The 24,233-nt window shown below is 39.3% G+C and overlaps 1 long non-coding RNA gene across 2 annotated transcripts; it reads left to right on the plus strand.

The window, feature by feature from the left end:
* The first annotated feature begins 17,432 nt into the window (after positions 1 to 17,432).
* LOC127126172 (uncharacterized) lies at positions 17,433 to 19,844 on the plus strand. Of its 2 annotated transcripts, none has more exons than XR_007804923.1 (3): positions 17,433 to 18,054; positions 18,151 to 18,201; positions 18,365 to 19,844. It is a non-coding gene; the product is annotated as an uncharacterized LOC127126172 (long non-coding RNA). The 2 variants fall into 2 exon arrangements; XR_007804924.1 differs by having other exon boundaries at positions 17,433 to 18,042; positions 18,151 to 18,278.
* Positions 19,845 to 24,233: the final 4,389 nt, after the last annotated feature.

Consider the following 24,233-nt stretch of genomic DNA (forward strand, 5'->3'; position numbering starts at 1 on the left):
GGTTAAGCCCAGTTCCAATTCTTTCCAAAAGTACAAGGGGTGTATTGGTAATGTGTAGTGTATGGTAAGTAAATTGCATGGACCTAACTGAAATTGAGCCTAAAGCACACACCTCTGTTGACTTATCCAAGTCAACAAAGTTCAAATGAAACTCCATGTGTGCGCTCATCCTTCGCTCCCTCTCACCGTCCGTCCACCGTGACTCACCATGCCGACGGCCATCGCTAACGCCAGTGTTGGCTTAAACCTAACCACCACTACCGTTGGATGTGCAATGTCAAGCCAAATACGAATATGGCCATGGAATTATGAGACAGTTCCCGTACCGACGGAATCGAACAACTAAATGGAAGAACCCTAGCCATCTATAAGTTAAATTAAATGGTGTATGGCGCAAATCAATCCCTACTAATATGGATTTCCATTCTTACCTCAGATACTACAACTTGGTGTGCTCAGAGTAAGAAAAAGACACTTAATAAGAAATGACATACCGGAGAAGATGATCGGAAAATCCACCGGTACGTTTCCTGAACTTGATTCTTTCTTCTTCTTCTTCTTCTGGATTAGAATAGTGAAAAGTGAGGATGTTGTGGCTTAGCTCAAGCAAAATTGAAACTTCGATGTGAAGCTTCAATGGCTTCTAGGAGAAAGTAGAGCTCTGAGTAGGGTGAGGGAAGAGATTGCAAGAGAGAGAATGCACAAATTCAAACAGATTTCCCAGGGTGATGAAAATGTGAGAGACGAGTTTCTTAAATAGAGCTTAGGTTTGGAAAATGCTAGCTTTGGAATGCCGTTAGTGTAACACCCTTTTAAAATACCCCGAATTATATAATTAAAATAACAACATATCAATCAGAGTAAATATGCAATCAAGGGTGTCACACAATTACTTCACACCATAATAACTGTCATGCTCTTTATTTAATCAAAATAACATTTTTTTGCATAATTCGCAGCGGATAGAAATCAAACCGATCATTCAAAACATATAACATATTACAGGTAAAAAGGTTCACAACCAACAGTAAAACATTTAAAACATCCCGTCCCGATGTTACATCTATCAGAGCATGACCCACTAAAGAGGCTACACTAGACTCAAAGCACTAGCTTCTACTCAATCACTGCTCGTTACCTGAAAAATAGTTGTAAGGGTGAGTTCCTCAATCGATATAATAAGCATTATAAAATATCATGCAATGTTAAGTAATTTAACACATTAATCACCCTAATCGCATCACACATTCAGTAACGGCACATCAACTCAAACATCATGATCAATATCAACACAAACACCACTTCTCAATTAAAATAAATACCCATACGACAAACCAACAACAATGCAACTCTAATGAGACTCGACTCGTCATGCATGTGGTACCATTCGGAGTAAAACTCCCAACTTAAAATCATTGCCGTTTTATTGGGCATCAAGGCATAAGCCTTCAACTTTCAACTTAAAATTTGCCAATCCAGGCCAACGTGGTGTGAGCAAAGCTCCGACTTATTCAACTTTTGCCAATCCAGGCCAACGTGGTGTGAGCAAAGCTCCGACTTAATGCATATGAATGTATATGACATACACGACTTTAACATTCCGACAACATAATAATAATAGCAACACAACAATGTTTTCAACATAATCAACTTATAATCAACTTCGACATACACGACTTCAAAATTCCGACAACATGATAATAATAGCAACACAACAATGTTTTCAACGTAATCAACTTATAATCAACGTTGGCTCACCAAGCCTACAACTCAGTATTTTCAACAACTTTCCGTACACGGAACAACTTAACAACTCAGTCATACTTGTAACGACACTTCATAACATAAACCCAATAAAATTACTCATCAAAATTGACTATAATATTACTTCATAACATACCCCAATCCCTACTATGTCACACGCCGACAACGGCCAATCACCAATTATGTTCACAACATTAAAATGTCAATTTCTCCACTCTGCAACAGTGTTAACCGGTTAACGCCCTGGGTTAACCGGTTAACGCAGCACAAAACACGCTTTCTGGCAAAACTCAACAGTGTTAACCGGTTAACGCCCTAGGTTAACCGGTTAACGCAGACAGAACATCAATTTCTCAGACACCATAACAGTGTTAACCGGTTAACACCCTGGGTTAACCGGTTAACGCAGCACAAACAGCAATTTTCACAATTCAAAACAGTGTTAACCGGTTAACACCCTGGGTTAACCGGTTAACGCAAGACAAAAAGCTGTTCCTGCGCTAACACAAAGCAGAATGCAGAATTCTCCGCATTTTCCGCCGTTGGAGGACTTCCGGACCTCCGATTCCAATTCCGTAAAAAGCTACACTCTCGGGAAATCACGACTCCCACAATTACCGATTCAATTACAGTTTTAACACAACTTATCCAACACAATTTCTCAGCATTCAACATCCCAATTAGGGTCGAATCAACGGTTTATCACTACCCATTACATGTTAATCTATAATACCCATTAAACGACGATAAACCCCCCTTACCTGTATTAATCCGGCAGCCTTTAGCTTCAAGCTCTTCTCTTCTCCAACCTTCTTCCTCTTGTTCTGCCTCTTTGCCCTTTCTCCACTTCCTCAATCGCTTCTCTGTTTCACGTGAAAACTCTTTTTACCAAATGGAACCCTTTTTCCTTATTTCCAACTTATATATATATTTTCCAATAATTATTATTTCAATAATAATAATAATAATCCAATAAATTCCAATTATTTAATTAAATTAATAACTATAATATTAACTTAAATTAAATAATTATCTTATTTTAATCGGGGTGTTACAACTCTCCCCCACTAAAAGAGTTTTCGTCCTCGAAAACATACCTCAAGCGAATAACTCTGGATAAGACTCCTTCATCTGACTCTCAAGTTCCCAAGTCACATTGCCACCTGCTGGTCCTCCCCAAGCTACCTTCACCAAGGCAATCTCTTTACCCCGCAACTGCTTCAACTCTCGATCCTCGATAGGTGATGTTTCAACAGTCAGGTTATCTCTCACCTGTACATCATCCACTTGGACTACATGCGACGGATCAGGAATGTACCTTCTCAACTGAGACACATGAAAAACTTCATGCAAATTCGCAAGTGACGGCGGTAGAGCGATACGATAGGCTACCTCTCCTATCCTCTCTAAAATCTGATAAGGACCAATAAATCGAGGTGTCAACTTCTTCGACTTCAAAGCTCGACCAACCCCAGTTATCGGAGTAACACGAAGAAACACATGGTCTCCCTCTTGAAACTCAAGTGACTTCCTCCTCTTGTCGTGATAACTCTTCTGACGACTCTGAGCAATTCTCATCTTCTCCTGAATCATCTTAATCTTTTCCGTAGTTTGTTGAACAATCTCCGGTCCAACCACAGCACTCTCACCGGACTCATACCAACATAACGGTGTCCGACATCTCCTACCATACAAAGCTTCAAACGGCGCCATACCAATGCTCGAATGAAAACTATTGTTGTAGGTAAACTCAATCAAAGGCAAATAACAATCCCAAGTACCTCCCTTTTCCAAAACACAAGCTCTCAAAAGATCTTCTAATGACTGAATCGTCCTCTCAGTCTGACCATCAGTCTGCGGATGATATGCAGAACTCAATCTCAGCTTAGTTCCCAAAGCCCTCTGCAAACCTTCCCAGAACTTCGATGTAAATCTAGGATCTCTGTCCGAAACAATACTCGACGGAATACCATGCAAACTTACAATCTTCTCAATATACAACTCAGCTAATCTCTCTAACGGATAATCCATTCTAATCGGAATGAAATGAGCCGATTTCGTCAATCTATCAACAATCACCCAAATAGCTTCAAAACTCTTACTTGTCCTCGGTAAACCAGAAACAAAATCCATACTGATACTATCCCACTTCCACTCTGGAATAGCCAACGGTTGCATTAGCCCAGACGGCTTCTGATGCTCAATCTTTGACTTCTGACAAGTTAGGCACGCATACACAAAACGAGCCACATCTTCTTTCATTCCGGGCCACCAAAATATTTTCTTTAAATCCTGATACATTTTTGTAGCTCCTGGATGAATACTCAAACTGCTTCTATGACCCTCTTCTAGAATGCTTCTTTTCAAAATCGCATCATTAGGAATACAAATTCTTTCTGTAACACCCTTCTAAATACCCCAATTTATTTAATTAAAACAACAGATATATATATCAGAGTAATTATGCCATTTAAGGGTGTCACACAACCACTTCACACCATGTTCCAATTATCCAGTCATGCTCATTTATTTAATCAAATAAAACATTTGCATACTTCGCAGCGGACTAAAATCCAACATCAAATACAAAGCATGTAACACAATACATGTAAGCTTATTCAACAATCATCAATGAAAACAAGTAAAACATCCCGTCCCGATGTCACATCTATCAGAGCATGACCCACTAAGGAACTACACTAGACTCCAAGGACTAGCTTCTACTCAATCACTGCTCGTTACCTGAAAAATAGTGTAAGGGTGAGTTCCTCAATCGATATAACAAGCATTATAAAACATCATGTAATGCTAAGTAAATAACGCATTTCGTCACCCTAATCATATACACTTTCAGTAACGGCACACCAACTCAACATCATACTCAACAGTAACATAAAGCACATGTAAAATCTCAAATCATACTCACATCAACACCAAACACACGTATAATATTGGAATGCATCCATTCATATTATATGTCATACATACATTATGCAATGAGACTCCATGCATGCGGTACCGACTATTCGTGAACATATAGTTCAACTTCACCGACCAAATCCAGGTACGGCTACCAAGCTCACTAGTCCCACTCATTTGAGACCTAGTGACTCACATCACTAATTCCTCACCATGGGAATTAGCTACCACCCCAAGGGCCATGCTATGCACGCTAAATCACCTAGCATGCAAACATCTACAACAGTCCAAAATGACTAACATCACTAATTCCTCACCATGGGAATTAGCTACCACCATAAAGGCCACAATATGCACGCTAATCACCTAGCAATGCAACATCAACAACAATTCAAGAATAGACATATGCTCACACTCTAAGCCATAAACAGTCTATTCACAATGCATACATAACTGATACATTCACAGCATTATGCATACCATTTCACAATATCAACACATTTTATCACAAAAGCATATTACATCATGCCAAACAACAATCACAGTATTAGCACACTCTACTAATACCCATACTACTCAAAACAACGGGAAATGATCCCTACTACATCATACATCAGCTAAGTTACATCACTCAGCCTAAACAACCAAAAACTGCGCAACAACAGTTCAGAAAAACCACAAGTCTGCCCATACGCGTACTGCCTATGCCCATACGCGTATGGCCCAATTCCAGGCCAAGCCCATACGCGTATCACCATCTCATACGCGTATGCTACGCGTATCACTTCCCCATACGCGTACCACCAGAGGCCAAAACCACGTTCAAAACATCATCTTCTTCATCCATACGCGTATGGCCTCACCCATACGCGTACCACTCATAGGCTACGCGTATCACACGCGTATGGCGCGTATCAGCGCCAGTTTTCTCCCCTCCAGCTATCCCATACGCGTATTGCCTAGTGCCATACGCGTACCAGGCCATCTCATACGCGTATTGCCTAGTGCCATACGCGTATGACCAGAAACCAGAATTTCCAGATCTGCAATGGCTTTCTCTGCTACGAAACCTATCCAATCCAACCTTCCACAGTCCAATTTTATACAATAATCGTTCATATCATCTAATACGAATCATATCTTGTTCAATCTCACAAATCCTAACACTATTGCATCTAATTCCTACGAATTCCTTTCAATTTCAATCCAGATTCGTTCATCTCAACAGTTCACAATTTTCCGCATAATTATTCCAATCAGAGGTAATTCAATGGTTTATCACTACCCATGACATATTATCCCATAATACCCATTAATCGATGATAAACCCCCCTTACCTGAGTTAATCCGGCAATTCTCTGAGCTCCAAGCTTTTCCTTCCTTCAACCCTCGTTCTCTGGTTCTTTGCCCTTTTCCACTTTTCTGTCTCTTTTTCCTTTTCACGTGAAATAACTCTTTTTACCCATTGGGACCTTTTCTAAATTCCAACTTATATATTTTCCAATAATAATAATAAAATAATCCAATTATTATTTAATTAAATTAATAATTATACTATTAACTTAATTTAAATAATTACTTTATTTTATTGGGGTGTTACAACTCTCCCCCACTAAAAGAGTTTTCGTCCTCGAAAACATACCTCAAGCGAATAACTCTGGGTAAGACTCCTTCATCTGACTCTCAAGTTCCCAAGTCACATTGCCACCTGCTGGTCCTCCCCAAGCTACCTTCACCAAGGCAATCTCTTTACCCCGCAACTGCTTCAACTCTCGATCCTCGATCCTCATAGGTGATGTTTCAACAGTCAGGTTATCTCTCACCTGGACATCATCTACTTGGACTACATGCGACGGATCATGAATGTACCTCCTCAACTGAGACACATGAAAAACCTCATGCAAATTCGCAAGCGACGGCGGTAAAGCGATACGATAGGCTACCTCCCCTATCCTTTCCAAAATCTGATAAGGACCAATAAATCGAGGTGTCAACTTCTTCGACTTCAAAGCTCGACCAACCCCAGTTATCGGAGTAACACGAAGAAACACATGATCTCCCTCTTGAAATTCAAGTGACTTCCTCCTCTTGTCATGATAACTCTTCTGACGACTCTGAGCAATCCTCATCTTCTCCTGAATCATCTTAATCTTTTCCGTAGTTTGTTGAACAATCTCCGGTCCAACCACAGCGCTCTCACCGGACTCATACCAACATAAAGGTGTCCGACATCTCCTACCATACAAAGCTTCAAACGGTGCCATACCAATGCTCGAATGAAAACTATTGTTGTAGGTAAACTCAATCAAAGGTAGATAACAATCCCAAGCACCTCCTTTTTCCAAAGCACAAGCTCTCAAAAGATCCTCTAGTGACTGGATCGTCCTTTCAGTCTGACCATCAGTCTGCGGATGATATGCAGAACTCAATCTCAGCTTAGTTCCCAAAGCCCTCTGCAAACCTTCCCAGAACTTTGAGGTAAATCTAGGATCTCTGTCTGAAACAATACTAGACGGAATACCATGCAAACTTACAATCTTCTCAATATACAACTCAGCCAATCTCTCTAACGGATAATCCATTCTGATCGGAATGAAATGAGCCGATTTTGTCAATCTGTCAACATCGTCAACGGTAACGCCAACTTAGAAAATCCCTTAATGAACTTCCTATAATAACCAGCCAAACCCAGAAAACTTCTTATCTCAGAAACTGACTTCGGAGCTTCCCACTTAGATACCGCTTCTATCTTAGAAGGATCAACAGCAACACCACCTCTTGAAATCACATGACCAAAAAAACTAACCTCTTCTAACCAAAATTCACACTTAGACAGTTTAGCAAATAACTTCTTTTCTCGTAGAACTCCTAAAACCACTCTCAAATGCTCAGCATGCTCTTCTTCAGATTTCGAATACACCAAAATATCGTCAATAAACACCACAACAAACTTGTCTAGATACGGATGGAAAATCCTATTCATATACTCCATAAATACCCCAGGCGCATTAGTCACACCAAAAGGCATTACAGAATACTCATAATGTCCATACCTTGTTCTGAAAGCAGTCTTCTGAATATCCTCAGTTTTCACACGTATCTGATGATACCCAGATCTCAAATCTATCTTGCTGAACACACTCGCACCAACCAACTGATCCATCAAATCATCAATCCTCGGTAAAGGATACCGATTCTTGATCGTCACTTTATTCAGTTGCCTGTAGTCCACACACAACCTCATAGTACCTTCTTTCTTTTTAACCAACAACACTGGTGCACCCCACGGTGACACACTCGGACGAATAAATTTCTTATCCAACAGATCTTCCAGCTGACTCTTCAATTCAGTTAACTCAACAGCAGACATACGGTACGGAGCCATCGATATCGGCCTAGTACCAGGTACCAAATCAATCGAGAACTCAACTTCACGCTCTGGCGGCAATTCATTCACTTCTTCAGGAAACACATCAGGAAAATCACCCACCACGGCTAGATCGCGAATCACCAGTTTATCTTTAGCCTCCAAAGTCGCTAACAGCATAAACAACTCTGCCCCATCTGCTACTGCCTCATTTACTTGCCTAGCTGATAGAAACAAACTCTTTCCTCCCTCAATCTCAGGAAAGATCACGGTCTTATCGAAACAATTGATATAGACCCGGTTAAACACCAACCAGTTCATACCCAGGATAACATCAATCTGCACTAGTGGAAGACACACTAGGTCCATCTCAAAGTCTCTACCAAAAATACTCAAAGGACAATTCAAACAAACTGAAGTAGTAGTCACTGAACCCTTCGCAGGAGTATCAATCACCATACTTCCGTGCATCTCAGATATCTCTAACTTGAGTTTCACAGCACAATCCAAGGATATAAAGGAATGAGTAGCACCGGTGTCAATAATAGCTACAAGAGGAAAGCCATTAATATAACACGTACCTCGGATTAAACGATCATCTGCAAAAGTCTCAGAACCCGATAAAGCAAAGACCTTGCCTCCCGACTGGTTCTCCTTCTTTGGCTTAGGACACTGTGGACTGATATGACCCACTTCTCCACAGTTGAAGCAAGTCAGAGTCTTCAACCGGCACTTTGCAGCCAAATGACCACCTTTACCACACTTGAAACACTTCTTCTCAACACTGGTACACTCGTGGAAACGATGTCCCGCCTGACCACATCTGTAACACTTAGCAGGGGCACTAGAGTCTCCCCCACTAGGCCTCTTCGTCCCACTCTGCTTCTGAAAACCTTTGCCAGCTGCATACGGTTTTCCACGGTCATTCTGATTCTTGCCTTTTCTATCAACCCTCTGTTGATAGCTCTCCGCTCTGGCTTTGGAATCCTGTTCAAAAATCCTGCAACAGTCAACCAAGTCAGAAAACACTCTGATCCGCTGATATCCAATCGCCTGCTTGATCTCGGGACGCAACCCGTTCTCAAACTTCACACATTTCGAAAATTCTCCAGCAGCCTCATTATAGGGAGTGTAATACTTTGACAGCTCTGTGAACTTAGCAGCATACTCAGTAACAGACCGGTTGCCCTGCTTCAATTCCAAGAACTCTATCTCTTTCTTTCCTCTGACATCCTCTGGAAAGTACTTCCTCAGGAATCTCTCTCTGAACACAGCCCAAGTGATCTCAGCATTTCCAGCAGATTCCAACTCAGTGCGGGTAGCAACCCACCAATCATCAGCTTCTTCTGACAGCATATGCGTACCGAACCTGACCTTCTGGTTATCGGCACACTCAGTCACTCGGAAGATTCTCTCGATCTCCTTCAACCACTTCTGAGCACCATCTGGATCGTATGCTCCCTTGAACATTGGAGGATTGTTCTTCTGGAACTCACTCAATTGACGAGCAGCTCCCATTCCCACAACATTCGGATTCCCTCCAAGTACTCCAGCTTGCATACCAAGAGCCTCAGCAATCGCAGCATCATCTCTACCTCTTCCAGCCATCTCTATTCTGAAAACCCAACAAGCTAAAACAATAAGTACTGATAGGGTTACACAACACCTATCCCGTACCGGGGAAACAGAATAACTACGACTCGACTCGACCGACTATGCTCTGATACCACTAATGTAACACCCTTCTAAATACCCCAATTTATTTAATTAAAACAACAGATATATATATCAGAGTAATTATGCCATTTAAGGGTGTCACACAACCACTTCACACCATGTTCCAATTATCCAGTCATGCTCATTTATTTAATCAAATAAAACATTTGCATACTTCGCAGCGGACTAAAATCCAACATCAAATACAAAGCATGTAACACAATACATGTAAGCTTATTCAACAATCATCAATGAAAACAAGTAAAACATCCCGTCCCGATGTCACATCTATCAGAGCATGACCCACTAAGGAACTACACTAGACTCCAAGGACTAACTTCTACTCAATCACTGCTCGTTACCTGAAAAATAGTGTAAGGGTGAGTTCCTCAATCGATATAACAAGCATTATAAAACATCATGTAATGCTAAGTAAATAACGCATTTCGTCACCCTAATCATATACACTTTCAGTAACGGCACACCAACTCAACATCATACTCAACAGTAACATAAAGCACATGTAAAATCTCAAATCATACTCACATCAACACCAAACACACGTATAATATTGGAATGCATCCATTCATATTATATGTCATACATACATTATGCAATGAGACTCCATGCATGCGGTACCGACTATTCGTGAACATATAGTTCAACTTCACCGACCAAATCCAGGTACGGCTACCAAGCTCACTAGTCCCACTCATTTGAGACCTAGTGACTCACATCACTAATTCCTCACCATGGGAATTAGCTACCACCCCAAGGGCCATGCTATGCACGCTAAATCACCTAGCATGCAAACATCTACAACAGTCCAAAATGACTAACATCACTAATTCCTCACCATGGGAATTAGCTACCACCATAAAGGCCACAATATGCACGCTAATCACCTAGCAATGCAACATCAACAACAATTCAAGAATAGACATATGCTCACACTCTAAGCCATAAACAGTCTATTCACAATGCATACATAACTGATACATTCACAGCATTATGCATACCATTTCACAATATCAACACATTTTATCACAAAAGCATATTACATCATGCCAAACAACAATCACAGTATTAGCACACTCTACTAATACCCATACTACTCAAAACAACGGGAAATGATCCCTACTACATCATACATCAGCTAAGTTACATCACTCAGCCTAAACAACCAAAAACTGCGCAACAACAGTTCAGAAAAACCACAAGTCTGCCCATACGCGTACTGCCTATGCCCATACGCGTATGGCCCAATTCCAGGCCAAGCCCATACGCGTATCACCATCTCATACGCGTATGCTACGCATATCACTTCCCCATACGCGTACCACCAGAGGCCAAAACCACGTTCAAAACATCATCTTCTTCATCCATACGCGTATGGCCTCACCCATACGCGTACCACTCATAGGCTACGCGTATCACACGCGTATGGCGCGTATCAGCGCCAGTTTTCTCCCCTCCAGCTATCCCATACGCGTATTGCCTAGTGCCATACGCGTACCAGGCCATCTCATACGCGTATTGCCTAGTGCCATACGCGTATGACCAGAAACCAGAATTTCCAGATCTGCAATGGCTTTCTCTGCTACGAAACCTATCCAATCCAACCTTCCACAGTCCAATTTTATACAATAATCGTTCATATCATCTAATACGAATCATATCTTGTTCAATCTCACAAATCCTAACACTATTGCATCTAATTCCTACGAATTCCTTTCAATTTCAATCCAGATTCGTTCATCTCAACAGTTCACAATTTTCCGCATAATTATTCCAATCAGAGGTAATTCAATGGTTTATCACTACCCATGACATATTATCTCATAATACCCATTAATCGATGATAAACCCCCCTTACCTGAGTTAATCCGGCAATTCTCTGAGCTCCAAGTTTTTCCTTCCTTCAACCCTCGTTCTCTGGTTCTTTGCCCTTTTCCACTTTTCTGTCTCTTTTTCCTTTTCACGTGAAATAACTCTTTTTACCCATTGGGACCTTTTCTAAATTCCAACTTATATATTTTCCAATAATAATAATAAAATAATCCAATTATTATTTAATTAAATTAATAATTATACTATTAACTTAATTTAAATAATTACTTTATTTTATTGGGGTGTTACACTTTCCCCCAATTTCAACACACCTCTCGCATCAATCTTAAAGTCACTCTTCTCTGATTGACCACAACGATTAAGGATATCTACTAATTTCACATCCAATGTCTGTGCCTCTCGGATACTATCCATAAAATCATTATTAATCTTTAGCATTCCTAGCATTACACTCTGCGGTGTTACTTCGCAAACCAAACTCATATCACGAAATTGCTCAATTAATTCCAACTCCTTAATCATCATGGCTGACACATGCAAGGTCTTTCTACTTAAAGCATCGGCCACAACATTTGCTTTTCCTGGATGATAATTCAACCCGAAATCATAATCCTTAAGCAATTCTAGCCACCTACGTTGTCTCATGTTCAGCTCTTTCTGATCAAATAGATACTTTAAACTTTTATGATCGCTGAAAACTTCAAATCTGGAACCATAAAGGTAATGCCTCCAGATTTTTAGCACAAACACCACAGCAACAAGTTCAAGATCATGCGTAGGATAGTTCTTCTCATGAATTCTTAACTGTCGCGACGCATAAGCAATTACTTTATCATTTTGCATGAGCACACCTCCCAAGCCCATCAATGAAGCATCACAGTAAATTATAAACGGTTCCTCCGGATTTGGCAAAGTCAAAACCGGCGCCGACGTCAATCTCCTTTTTAATTCATTAAAACTCTCTTCGCACTGAACATCCCACACGAAAGCTTTACCTTTACAAGTTAATTTAGTCAACGGAAGTGCTAACTTAGAAAATCCTTCAATAAACCTTCTATAATATCCAGCTAATCCCAAAAAAACTTCTAATCTCGGTAACCGACTTAGGAGTCTCCCATTGCAATACAGCTTCTACCTTGGAAGGATCTACAGCAATACCCTTTCCTGAAATTACATGGCCGAGAAAACTGACTTCTCTTAACCAAAACTCACACTTGGACAGCTTCGCATACAATTTCTTATCTTTCAAAACATCCAACACTAATCTCAAATGTTCCTTGTGCTCTTCTTCGGACTTAGAGTAAATCAAAATATCATCAATAAATACTACCACAAAATGATCCAGATAAGTATGGAAAATACGATTCATGTATTCCATAAATACTCCCGGCGCATTAGTCACACCGAAAGGCATCACAGAATACTCATAATGTCCATACCGAGTTCTGAACGCTGTCTTCTGGATGTCTTCATCTTTCACTTTGATCTGATGATAGCCCGATCTCAAATCAATTTTACTGAACACACAAGCACCCACTAATTGATCCATCAAATCATCTATTCTCGGTAGTGGATACTTATTCTTGATCGTTACTTTATTCAATTGTCTGTAATCGATACAGAGCCTCATACTACCATCTTTCTTCTTTACTAGCAACACTGGAGCTCCCCACGGCGACACACTTGGTCTTATAAACTTCTTCTCAAGTAAGTCTTCCAATTGCTTCTTTAATTCATACAATTCAGATGCCGACATTCTATACGGTGCCATCGAAATAGGCCTAGTACCAGGTACCAGATCAATAGTAAATTCAACTTCCCTCTCTGGCGGCACACTAGGAATTTCATCAGGAAAAACTTCAGGGAATTCTTTCACCACTAACAGTTCCTCAATCTTAGCTTTACCCTCAACCGACAACGTCGCCATCAAAGAAAACATCTGAGCTCCCTCTTTCATTAATTTTCGCAATTCTCTGAAAGGTAACAAGTCAACTCCTTCCTCTTCAGGAGTGGAAAACCTCACCGACTTACGATGACAATCTATATGAACATAATTATACTCTAACCAGTTCATACCAAGAATCACATCCATCCCATCCAACTGCAAACATACTAAATCAACATAGAAATCTCTATCGAAGATCGACAAAGGACATTTTAAACATACCAAAGAAGTAGTTATTGATCCCTTAGCTGGGGTCTCAACAATCAATTCACCACCCAAAGCGGACAATTTTAAACCCAGTCTTCGAGCACAGTTAGCAGAGATAAAACAGTGTGTAGCACCGGTATCAATAATAGTAATTAAAGGAGTACCATTTATGAAACATGTACCTCAGATAAGTCTGTCCTCACTGGAGGTTTGAGTTCCAGTCAATGCGAACACCTTTCCAGTTTGAGGTTTCTTTGGCTTCTGACACTGACTTCCAATATGCCCCTCTTCGCCACAAATCACTTCCTTGTGCTTGCAATCAGCTATTGCATGGCCAGTCTTACCACAGCGAAAACACCTCTTTACTTCAGCAGTGCATACATTACTCTTATGACCAGCCTGACCACATTTGAAACAAACTATACCAGCAGGAGCACCTCCCCCACTAGCTCTCTGAGCCGGAGCAGCTCTTTGCTTCCCTTTTCCCACTGGAGCATCATACGGCTTGCCACGATTTTGATGTTGCTTGCCCCTGCGGTCACTGACAATCTTGTAATGAGCATTATTGTCTTCTTCAAATATCCTGCAGCTATCAACCAATTCTGTAAAAATGCGTATCTTCTGATACCCAACAGCCTTCTTAATTTCAGAGCGCAATCCGTTTTCAAACTTGATGCACTTTGAAAATTCAGCACCAGCACCAGTGTAATGAGGATAAAATTTGGACAACTCCACAAATTTTGCAGCATAATCAGTGACAGACAAGTTTCCTTGCTTCAGCTCAAGGAACTCAATTTCTTTCTTACCACGGACATCTTCCGGATAATACTTCCTCATGAATTCCCTACGGAATACATCCCAGGTAATGACTTCACCTGCCACGGTCAACCTCTCATGAGTCTCTAGCCACCAGTCATCAGCTTCGACTGCTAGCATGTGAGTACCATACCGAACCTTCTGAGCTGGAGTGCAATCCATAACACGGAAGATTCTCTCGATCTCTTTCAACCATCCCAAGGCTGCATCTGGATCATGCTTCCCTTTAAACACCGGCGGATTCTCTCTTTGAAAAGTCGCCAAGCTACGTGATCCAGCATCTCCACCAGCATTTGGCAAGTTCTGCACAGCTTGTGCCATCGCTTGCATTGCGGCAGCCATTGCAGCGTCATTCCTTCCAGCCATTTCAACTTATTACCACAACACAACTTAAAAGTTAGATTGGTAACAATACACAATTGTTAGACAGTAACGACACGACAACTGGCCGGACAGACCGACCTGCTCTGATACCACTAATGTAACACCCTTTTAAAATACCCCGAATTATATAATTAAAATAACAACATATCAATCAGAGTAAATATGCAATCAAGGGTGTCACACAATTACTTCACACCATAATAACTGTCATGCTCTTTATTTAATCAAAATAACATTTTTTTGCATAATTCGCAGCGGATAGAAATCAAACCGATCATTCAAAACATATAACATATTACAGGTAAAAAGGTTCACAACCAACAGTAAAACATTTAAAACATCCCGTCCCGATGTTACATCTATCAGAGCATGACCCACTAAAGAGGCTACACTAGACTCCAAGCACTAGCTTCTACTCAATCACTGCTCGTTACCTGAAAAATAGTTGTAAGGGTGAGTTCCTCAATCGATATAATAAGCATTATAAAATATCATGCAATGTTAAGTAATTTAACACATTAATCACCCTAATCGCATCACACATTCAGTAACGGCACATCAACTCAAACATCATGATCAATATCAACACAAACACCACTTCTCAATTAAAATAAATACCCATACGACAAACCAACAACAATGCAACTCTAATGAGACTCGACTCGTCATGCATGTGGTACCATTCGGAGTAAAACTCCCAACTTAAAATCATTGCCGTTTTATTGGGCATCAAGGCATAAGCCTTCAACTTTCAACTTAAAATTTGCCAATCCAGGCCAACGTGGTGTGAGCAAAGCTCCGACTTATTCAACTTTTGCCAATCCAGGCCAACGTGGTGTGAGCAAAGCTCCGACTTAATGCATATGAATGTATATGACATACACGACTTTAACATTCCGACAACATAATAATAATAGCAACACAACAATGTTTTCAACATAATCAACTTATAATCAACTTCGACATACACGACTTCAAAATTCCGACAACATGATAATAATAGCAACACAACAATGTTTTCAACGTAATCAACTTATAATCAACGTTGGCTCACCAAGCCTACAACTCAGTATTTTCAACAACTTTCCGTACACGGAACAACTTAACAACTCAGTCATACTTGTAACGACACTTCATAACATAAACCCAATAAAATTACTCATCAAAATTGACTATAATATTACTTCATAACATACCCCAATCCCTACTATGTCACACGCCGACAACGGCCAATCACCAATTATGTTCACAACATTAAAATGTCAATTTCTCCACTCTGCAACAGTGTTAACCGGTTAACGCCCTGGGTTAACCGGTTAACGCAGCACAAAACACGCTTTCTGGCAAAACTCAACAGTGTTAACCGGTTAACGCCCTAGGTTAACCGGTTAACGCAGACAGAACAGCAATTTCTCAGACACCATAACAGTGTTAACCGGTTAACACCCTGGGTTAACCGGTTAACGCAGCACAAACAGCAATTTTCACAATTCAAAACAGTGTTAACCGGTTAACACCCTGGGTTAACCGGTTAACGCAAGACAGAAAGCTGTTCCTGCGCTAACACAAAGCAGAATGCAGAATTCTCCGCATTTTCCGCCGTTGGAAGACTTCCGGACCTCCGATTCCAATTCCGTAAAAAGCTACACTCTCGGGAAATCACGACTCCCACAATTACCGATTCAATTACAGTTTTAACACAACTTATCCAACACAATTTCTCAGCATTCAACATCCCAATTAGGGTCGAATCAACGGTTTATCACTACCCATTACATGTTAATCTATAATACCCATTAAACGACGATAAACCCCCCTTACCTGTATTAATCCGGCAGCCTTTAGCTTCAAGCTCTTCTCTTCTCCAACCTTCTTCCTCTTGTTCTGCCTCTTTGCCCTTTCTCCACTTCCTCAATCGCTTCTCTGTTTCACGTGAAAACTCTTTTTACCAAATGGAACCCTTTTTCCTTATTTCCAACTTATATATATATTTTCCAATAATTATTATTTCAATAATAATAATAATAATCCAATAAATTCCAATTATTTAATTAAATTAATAACTATAATATTAACTTAAATTAAATAATTATCTTATTTTAATCGGGGTGTTACAGTTAGAAGTTAGTTAAGTATGGTTAGAAGTTAGTTAAGTGTGACTCACTGTAACTGAAAACTCAGTTGGTTAATGAGATAGAAACCCAGTTAGTTATGTTGGTTTAGATTGATTAATGAATGAGTGAGTTGAAACTTAACTGGCTGTTACAGGTTAGAATGAGAGTAAGGTTATATTGAAATGGTTTTTAATGACCTGCTGCTCATGTTGCAGGTTGAAAAATTTGGTGACTTTGCTTTGGCTTAAAATAATGAAGAATGAATGTTAATGGCTTTGATGCATAAACTGGATGTAGCAGGTAGCATTGGAATTAGGTGATGAGGCTATTGGATAGAGGTAACCTGCTAAACTGGTAATTGTTAAGTGCAAGTGTGTTTTGGTTCATATTTTGAAAGATGAATGTGATCCTTGGTTTATGCTTTGGTTCAATGTTTCATGAGTTTAATTTTCACTATTTGTATTCGAATCCTTGCCTTTGCTTGTTTCTTTTGCTGCAACAAGTTTGGCCTATCATGTTCAAACCAGGATTAGCCATGGTAGCAAGCTTGGAAAATGTTATACTGTGAGGTATGCATCCCACTGTGATGAAGATGCAATGTTGCTATACCTTTAACCTTGCATGTTGTGTAAGTCATTTTTCAGTTCAGCAGGTATATGGCTAGTCATGGTTTAATTTCTCATTGAAATGCAAAGTGAAAAAACCATGTGCTTGAGTTGGCATGGATTGGTTGTGTCCTGCTGTACAGGGGAATACTCACTTGGCCTTTTTTACTCATGACAACCCTTGTTGGTATGCATGTCCATTGATGTATTATGATTGTGGAAATTGCAGCTGGTGTGCAATCACAGGTGAAGCAGGAGTAGGTCATGTGAAGCAAGCCATTGGCTCCACAATGCAGATGTCTTATGGATGCTAATGATGATGATGACATGATGAATTTGATGGTTCCAATACAGGTCAGGACAATGGTATGGAATTTCAAAGTTTGGACTTCTCCTTACATCCCATTGTCTCACTGAGCTAATGGCATGATGATTGTGTGGTATGCTGCCTATTTGCAACAGGATGATGGCCTGCTGTCCCAAACCCCAGTCTGGCCAATGTTCCTGCAGTAGGTGAGATCCTTCTTGGTTTTGCTTTATGCTGCATGATATTGCATTTAGTGGCCAGCCTCAATAGGATTTTATACTTGGTAAGTGCTTTGTTGGTGCATGACATGTGTTACAGGTTTGTGTGTTAGGCTCATGTGTCATGACTGAGTTGTTTGAATGGTTGCAGGATGGTAAATTGCTAGTAGGACTTGGTGCATTGATGCTTCAGCTGCAACTGGCATTACATGTTGGTCTGTGAATTGGTTTGTTTGGTTTTGGTGGTTCTTGACATGTCATGACTGCATTTGGTTGTGTTGGTCTGTTGCTGCAGGAAGTTTCCCAGGTTGCAGCTTCCATGAGCCATCACCACCATAAATTGCAAGTGTGAGCATGTTCAACTGGTTATCAGCTGGTTATGTGGTTATGGTGTTGGTACAAGGTTTCAGGCAAGGCAAAGTGCAACATGGTATTGAACTGTCTGCTGCAGCAGCAGGGCTAGCATGTCATGTATTTCCATTGGCTTGGTCACACATTTCCATGGTTTGATGTGTAAGGTTTTAGGTTACAACCAAAGGTGATGAGCAAAGGACAATGGTTGGACTGTTAGAGAATTCCTTGGACATTGATCAAGGGCAGACCAAGGCCAATGGTGAATGGTTCAAAAATGCCAAAATGACATGGTGCTCAAATTGCATTACTTGCAATGGAAGCAACCAAGAAAAACACCAACAAAAATGAAGGTTGGATGACACATTAAAGCAAAGGGCCATATCGAGTTTGGATAGTCAAGAGCAAGTGAGAGTTGACTTTGGTCAAAGTTGACCAAAAAATCAACTGTTGACCAAAGTCAACAAATGGTCAAAATTTCATTTTCTTTGTAAATGGACAATGAATTATTGGTTAGGATGAAAATTAGGGTTTTTGGATTTTGGGTTGACTTTGGTCAAAGTTGACCAAAAAGTCAACTATTGACCAAAGTCAACATTTGGTCAAAAATATCAAGACTTGTATTTTCTTATGTAGAATCAAATGTAATGGTTTAAAATGACATGAAATGGATTGAAATGGATTGAGAACTGATTGGAAATTGGTTTTACAATTGGTTTATTTATGACTTGACTGCTTGACTTTGAAAAAAAAGAAAATGACTTGATTGACAATATATGTTAACAAGGCCATGAAATGAGGTCATAAGATTAGGGTTTTGATGTAATATTCATGAATCAATGGCATTACTAGCAAGTGGCTTGAGACACAAGAAGTTTGGTTGTTTGGATGACCAAGACCATAGATGTATCCACAATCACATGAACAACACCATGACTTCGGACCAAGACCAATGCTCATATAAGCCCAAAGTAAGGTTTGGTTTTGCTTAAACGGTGGCGCTGTGAGCTGGAAAAGTTTAAAGCAAGATACAGTTGCTGATTCGACAACTGAGGCCGAGAATATTGCTGCCTCAAGTGCAGCAAAGGAAGTTGTTTGGATCAAAAAGTTCATTAGGGAACTTGGCATAGTTCCTAGCATTGTGGATCCCATTGGTCTCTATTGTGATAACAATGGTGCTATCGCACAAGCTAAGGATCCTAGATCTCACCAATAATCTAAACACATACTTAGGCGTTATCACCTCATTCGAGAGATAATAGATAGAGGAGATGTGAAAATATGCAGAGTACCTACACTTGACAATATTGCTGACCCACTGACAAAGCCTCTTGCGCAGCAGAAGCATGATGGTCATACTAGATCTATGGGCATTAGGGGTATGCCTGATTGACTATAGTGCTAGTGAGAGATTGTTGGTGTAAGCCCTAGAGGCCAATACTTTTGGTACTTGTATCGAATTATTTATTAATAATAAAAGGTTTTTTTATTATGTTTGTTTAGTAAAGTCCCTAGAATAGCTAGTCCGTTTAATGTATCAATTATGACTTAATCATGAGATCACATTAAACATAAGGACACTATTCTTAAAGTATATGTAGTCGAGCTTTATTGTGAAGTTGGATAACATTAAAGCATTAAGGCTATTACGTATATAGACTAATGATCACATCTCATGGATCATGGATAAGGAGTTATCAAGTCTTAAACATAGGTATGAATATTAAGAGTAATATTTATACTGGATTGACCCGCTATGAGAATACTATATATAGAATGTTATGCAAAGTGTCATAACTTATTCTCATGGTGATAATGGTGTATACCACCCTTCGACCTGAAACCACTATGGACTCTAGATGTAGAGTCGAGTGCCTTATTGCTGATCAAACGTTGTCCGTAACTGGATAACCATAAAGACAGTTGATGGGTACTCCACGAAGCATGCTAAGGGACATGAGTGACCTAGATGGAATATGGCCATCCTGCGTAATAGGATAAATGTCTATGGGCCCAATATTGAACTGGACAAGGATGACACAGTTTATGCCTTGTGTTCAATATAGACATAAGGGTAAAATGGTAATTGTACACATAAGTATTATCACAAAAGGATTTGTTAGATCACATGACATTTTCGTATCTTGGGTAGCAGTGATGTGTTGCTAGATACCGCTCACTGTTTGTTATGTTAAATACGTTATTTAATATAATTGCCAATGCCGCGAAAATCTATAGGGTCACACACAAAAGGACGAATTGATGAGAGATAGAGTAACTAAGGAACATCGTAAGGTACAGTGCACTTAAGTGAATTGTAGAACATCGTAAGGTACGATGTACTTAAGTAGAATACAAAATATGGTAAGGTACCACGCGCTTAAGTGATTTTGGCATATTATAAGATATGGTCCACATACACTTAAGTGGGCTTTTTAGCTTGCAGCCCACACAAGTGGTTCTATAAATAGAACCTTTGTGCAGAAGAATTTTGTGCAGTTGCAATTTCGTTTCTCTTTCTCTCACTCAAAGCCTTCAGCAGCTAGCACTGAGATTGAAGGAATCCGTTCGTGTGGACTGAGTAAAGGCGTTGTCATCGTTCAACGTCCGTGATCGCTTTGTAGATCTGCATCAAAGGTTTCAATTGTCACAAGAGGTAACGATTCTATCACTGATCATGCCCATTCGTAAGGATCACTAAAGGAGAAAATGTTAAATTCCGCTGCGTTTTGGATCGCTATTCTCCTTCATGAACTAAGGATAAAAACCTGTAGATCATGTTCTAAAAAGTTCTCAGAGTCTTAATTCCATCTATCAGATATTACAGGTTAATATGATTGACTCATCGACCCATAATATTCTCAAGAGAAACTCGTCTGAGTGTAGTATCGCGTAACAACTGTTATCAAGTCTACACTTGCACAGTTTCCGCACTACATCCTAAATAGGCCAAGATGGGTTAAATGTTCTAAGGTCCTAAGCTTCTCAGACCCAATTAGAAATAGTAATGCCTAACCACAAATACTTGTGTGACATTTCCAAATCCAAAGGAATCTCCACTGAGCAGATGGATCTCAAGTCAACTTGTTAAGGACTACTCCACACAAGTCGAACATGATTATACCATCCTCCTATCTTAATTGCACTCAAGTTCGGGTTAGAACTTATCTCACCACTCAGAGATCACCAAGCACAACAAGCAAATTATATCACACATACATATATACAAATATATTCACACAAAAAGTAGGCTAAACCCACTGGAGACTACTCCCCAGCAGAGTTGCCACTTAATTTCTGTAGCGGGAAATTCATGATCATCAAGCTATTGACAAGCTAGAGATCAATTAACAAGAGTCGCCACCGCGCTTTTATTGTTTCCAAGTGAAAAGGGAAAAAGTACGAACAAAACCCAAAAAAGTAAGAAGTTTTCAAATAAAAACTAATAAAAGTCAGAGATCACAGTTAAGGGGGTTGGTTACACAGAGGGAAGGTGTTAGCACCCAAAGTGTCCTAGGTACTCCTAGGGAGACCTTTTTGTGTGCATATGTACTTGGTATAAAGTGATGTTTACAAATAAATAGAATGGGGGATGAGAAAAGAATTCATTAATTATATATTTGTGTGCCTACGTACCAACATAAAAATGAGGGATCAAAACCTCGTAGTTCGTGATACAAATTTCAAAAATGGATGCATTTATTTTAACAAAATTTAAGTTCGAAAGGCACAAAGGCCTAAAATGGTTTGAATGAGTTAGTTCTTTTTGGTTTTTTTGAAAGTTTGAGTCAAGTATGGTTAACTTTATTTACAAGTTTGATTTAAGAAAATAAGTTTGAAAATGCAATGGCATAAGGCCAAAGTTTCAATCTTTTTGCAAAAGTGGTCAAAGTTTAGAACAAAAATAGTTCACACAAAGAAGATTTTAAAAATGGAGGGAGAGATTTTTGAAATTAAAGAAATGGGGAGAAGATGAAGGGACTATCCTATGTACACAATTAAAAGTTTAGAGTTGAAAAGATCTGACCAAGTGGGTAGCAATCCAACAGACAAAAATGTCAATAGAAACCCAGAATTCCCTTGGACTTTTAGAATCAAGCAGTACACAAATGCACAATTATATTATCTTGAAGAGCAAGGCATCAAATAAATATGGCCTCACCCAAGCTTATCCCTTCCATGATCTTCTTCAAAATAGCCCATGCAACAGATGAATTCCACAAGTCACAGGTTCAAAATAACATCTTCACAATGATCATGTTGCAGATGAACTAAGAGAGGTCTTCAAAGATGTATCAGATGAATTTCAAATTGCAAGCACTTGGTTCCTCAACAAGTTGGCATTGGCCAAGTCCATTAGCATAGGAAAGTTGCCTAGATTCTAAGTCCATTTTCTCAAGATCAAACCAACAGTCTACTCAAAAGTTTTTTAGTTTTTTTTTGTTATTATTATGTACATTAATGGTCAAAGACCACACAAACAAGCAAAGTATACACAAACAAAATACATCACATAATATGGTCCAAATGGACAAAGTGAAAATTGCATTAACATAAACAATTAGAATGATATGAACAATGGCAAATGAAATAAAGTGCTAAAAGTAAATTGTATTAAAGTAAAAGCTTGAAATTAAAAGTTAGTGGTTAGTAGGTTAGAAGTTAGTATTGTTTTGCTTTTGCTTTTCAAGACATTCTTTGGAGAACACTCAACCCACTTATCACAAGCATGAATCCTTGAACCAAAACATCTTCCAAAGGAAGGAAAGAAGGCCAAGTTTCCACACAATACCATGAAAGAGGGGAGACTTACAATCTCACTAACTAGAATGCTTATGCCTTTTATGTCACAAATTTAGCGCTATGTTAAGCAATCGTAATTGGACTTATGTAGAAATCACAACTATTTGAGGTCGGGCAATAGAATTGTGGTGTTAATGCATGTTAGAGACATAGTATAATGGACTATGCTCATGAAACATACCACACACAAAAAAGAATATGCAAAAGGTGTGGCCTAATCTCATCCATACTCATGTTAATTTTTCAATCAACTAGCATTAGGACTTTGAGATGTCATAGGCCAAATGGAATGAATGAATTAAGAAGAAGAATGAGATGAAGTGGGGTGGGGATGAATGAAATCACAAATTGGTCAAAGGAGGACTTTTACCAAATTAATATCACTCATTCATTTTGGGAGATGGAATGTACATTCCATCAATCCCCTAAATCCAATGATATTAACTTGACAAAGTCAAATCAACCTTGACCAAGGCCCAACAATAATAAGCAAACTCAAACAAGTCAATACAAATGGTCAACAAAATTTAATTGGCATTTATTCAATTAAAAGTAATAAAATAGTGCATTTAAATCAAATATGGTTTGTCCAATTCCTAAAATCTCATCAAAACACCAAACAAATGGCCATGAGATTTATCATATGTCAAACAAGGTCAAAGGACCTTGGAGAAAAAATATAATAATTTTTGGACATTTAAAAATATTTTTAAACAATTAAAAACAAATGCAAAATCAATTAATTCATGAAAAATATTAATAATGATCCAAAAAATAATTTTAATTCAGAATATGAAAGAGAAAAATATTTGAATTTTTTTGGTGAAAGTCCCATATTTTTTGGATCAATATTGAATTTAATATGA

The sequence above is a fragment of the Lathyrus oleraceus genome, chromosome 1, assembly GCF_024323335.1.
Source record: "Lathyrus oleraceus cultivar Zhongwan6 chromosome 1, CAAS_Psat_ZW6_1.0, whole genome shotgun sequence".
In the NCBI taxonomy this organism is placed as follows: Eukaryota; Viridiplantae; Streptophyta; class Magnoliopsida; order Fabales; family Fabaceae; genus Lathyrus; species Lathyrus oleraceus.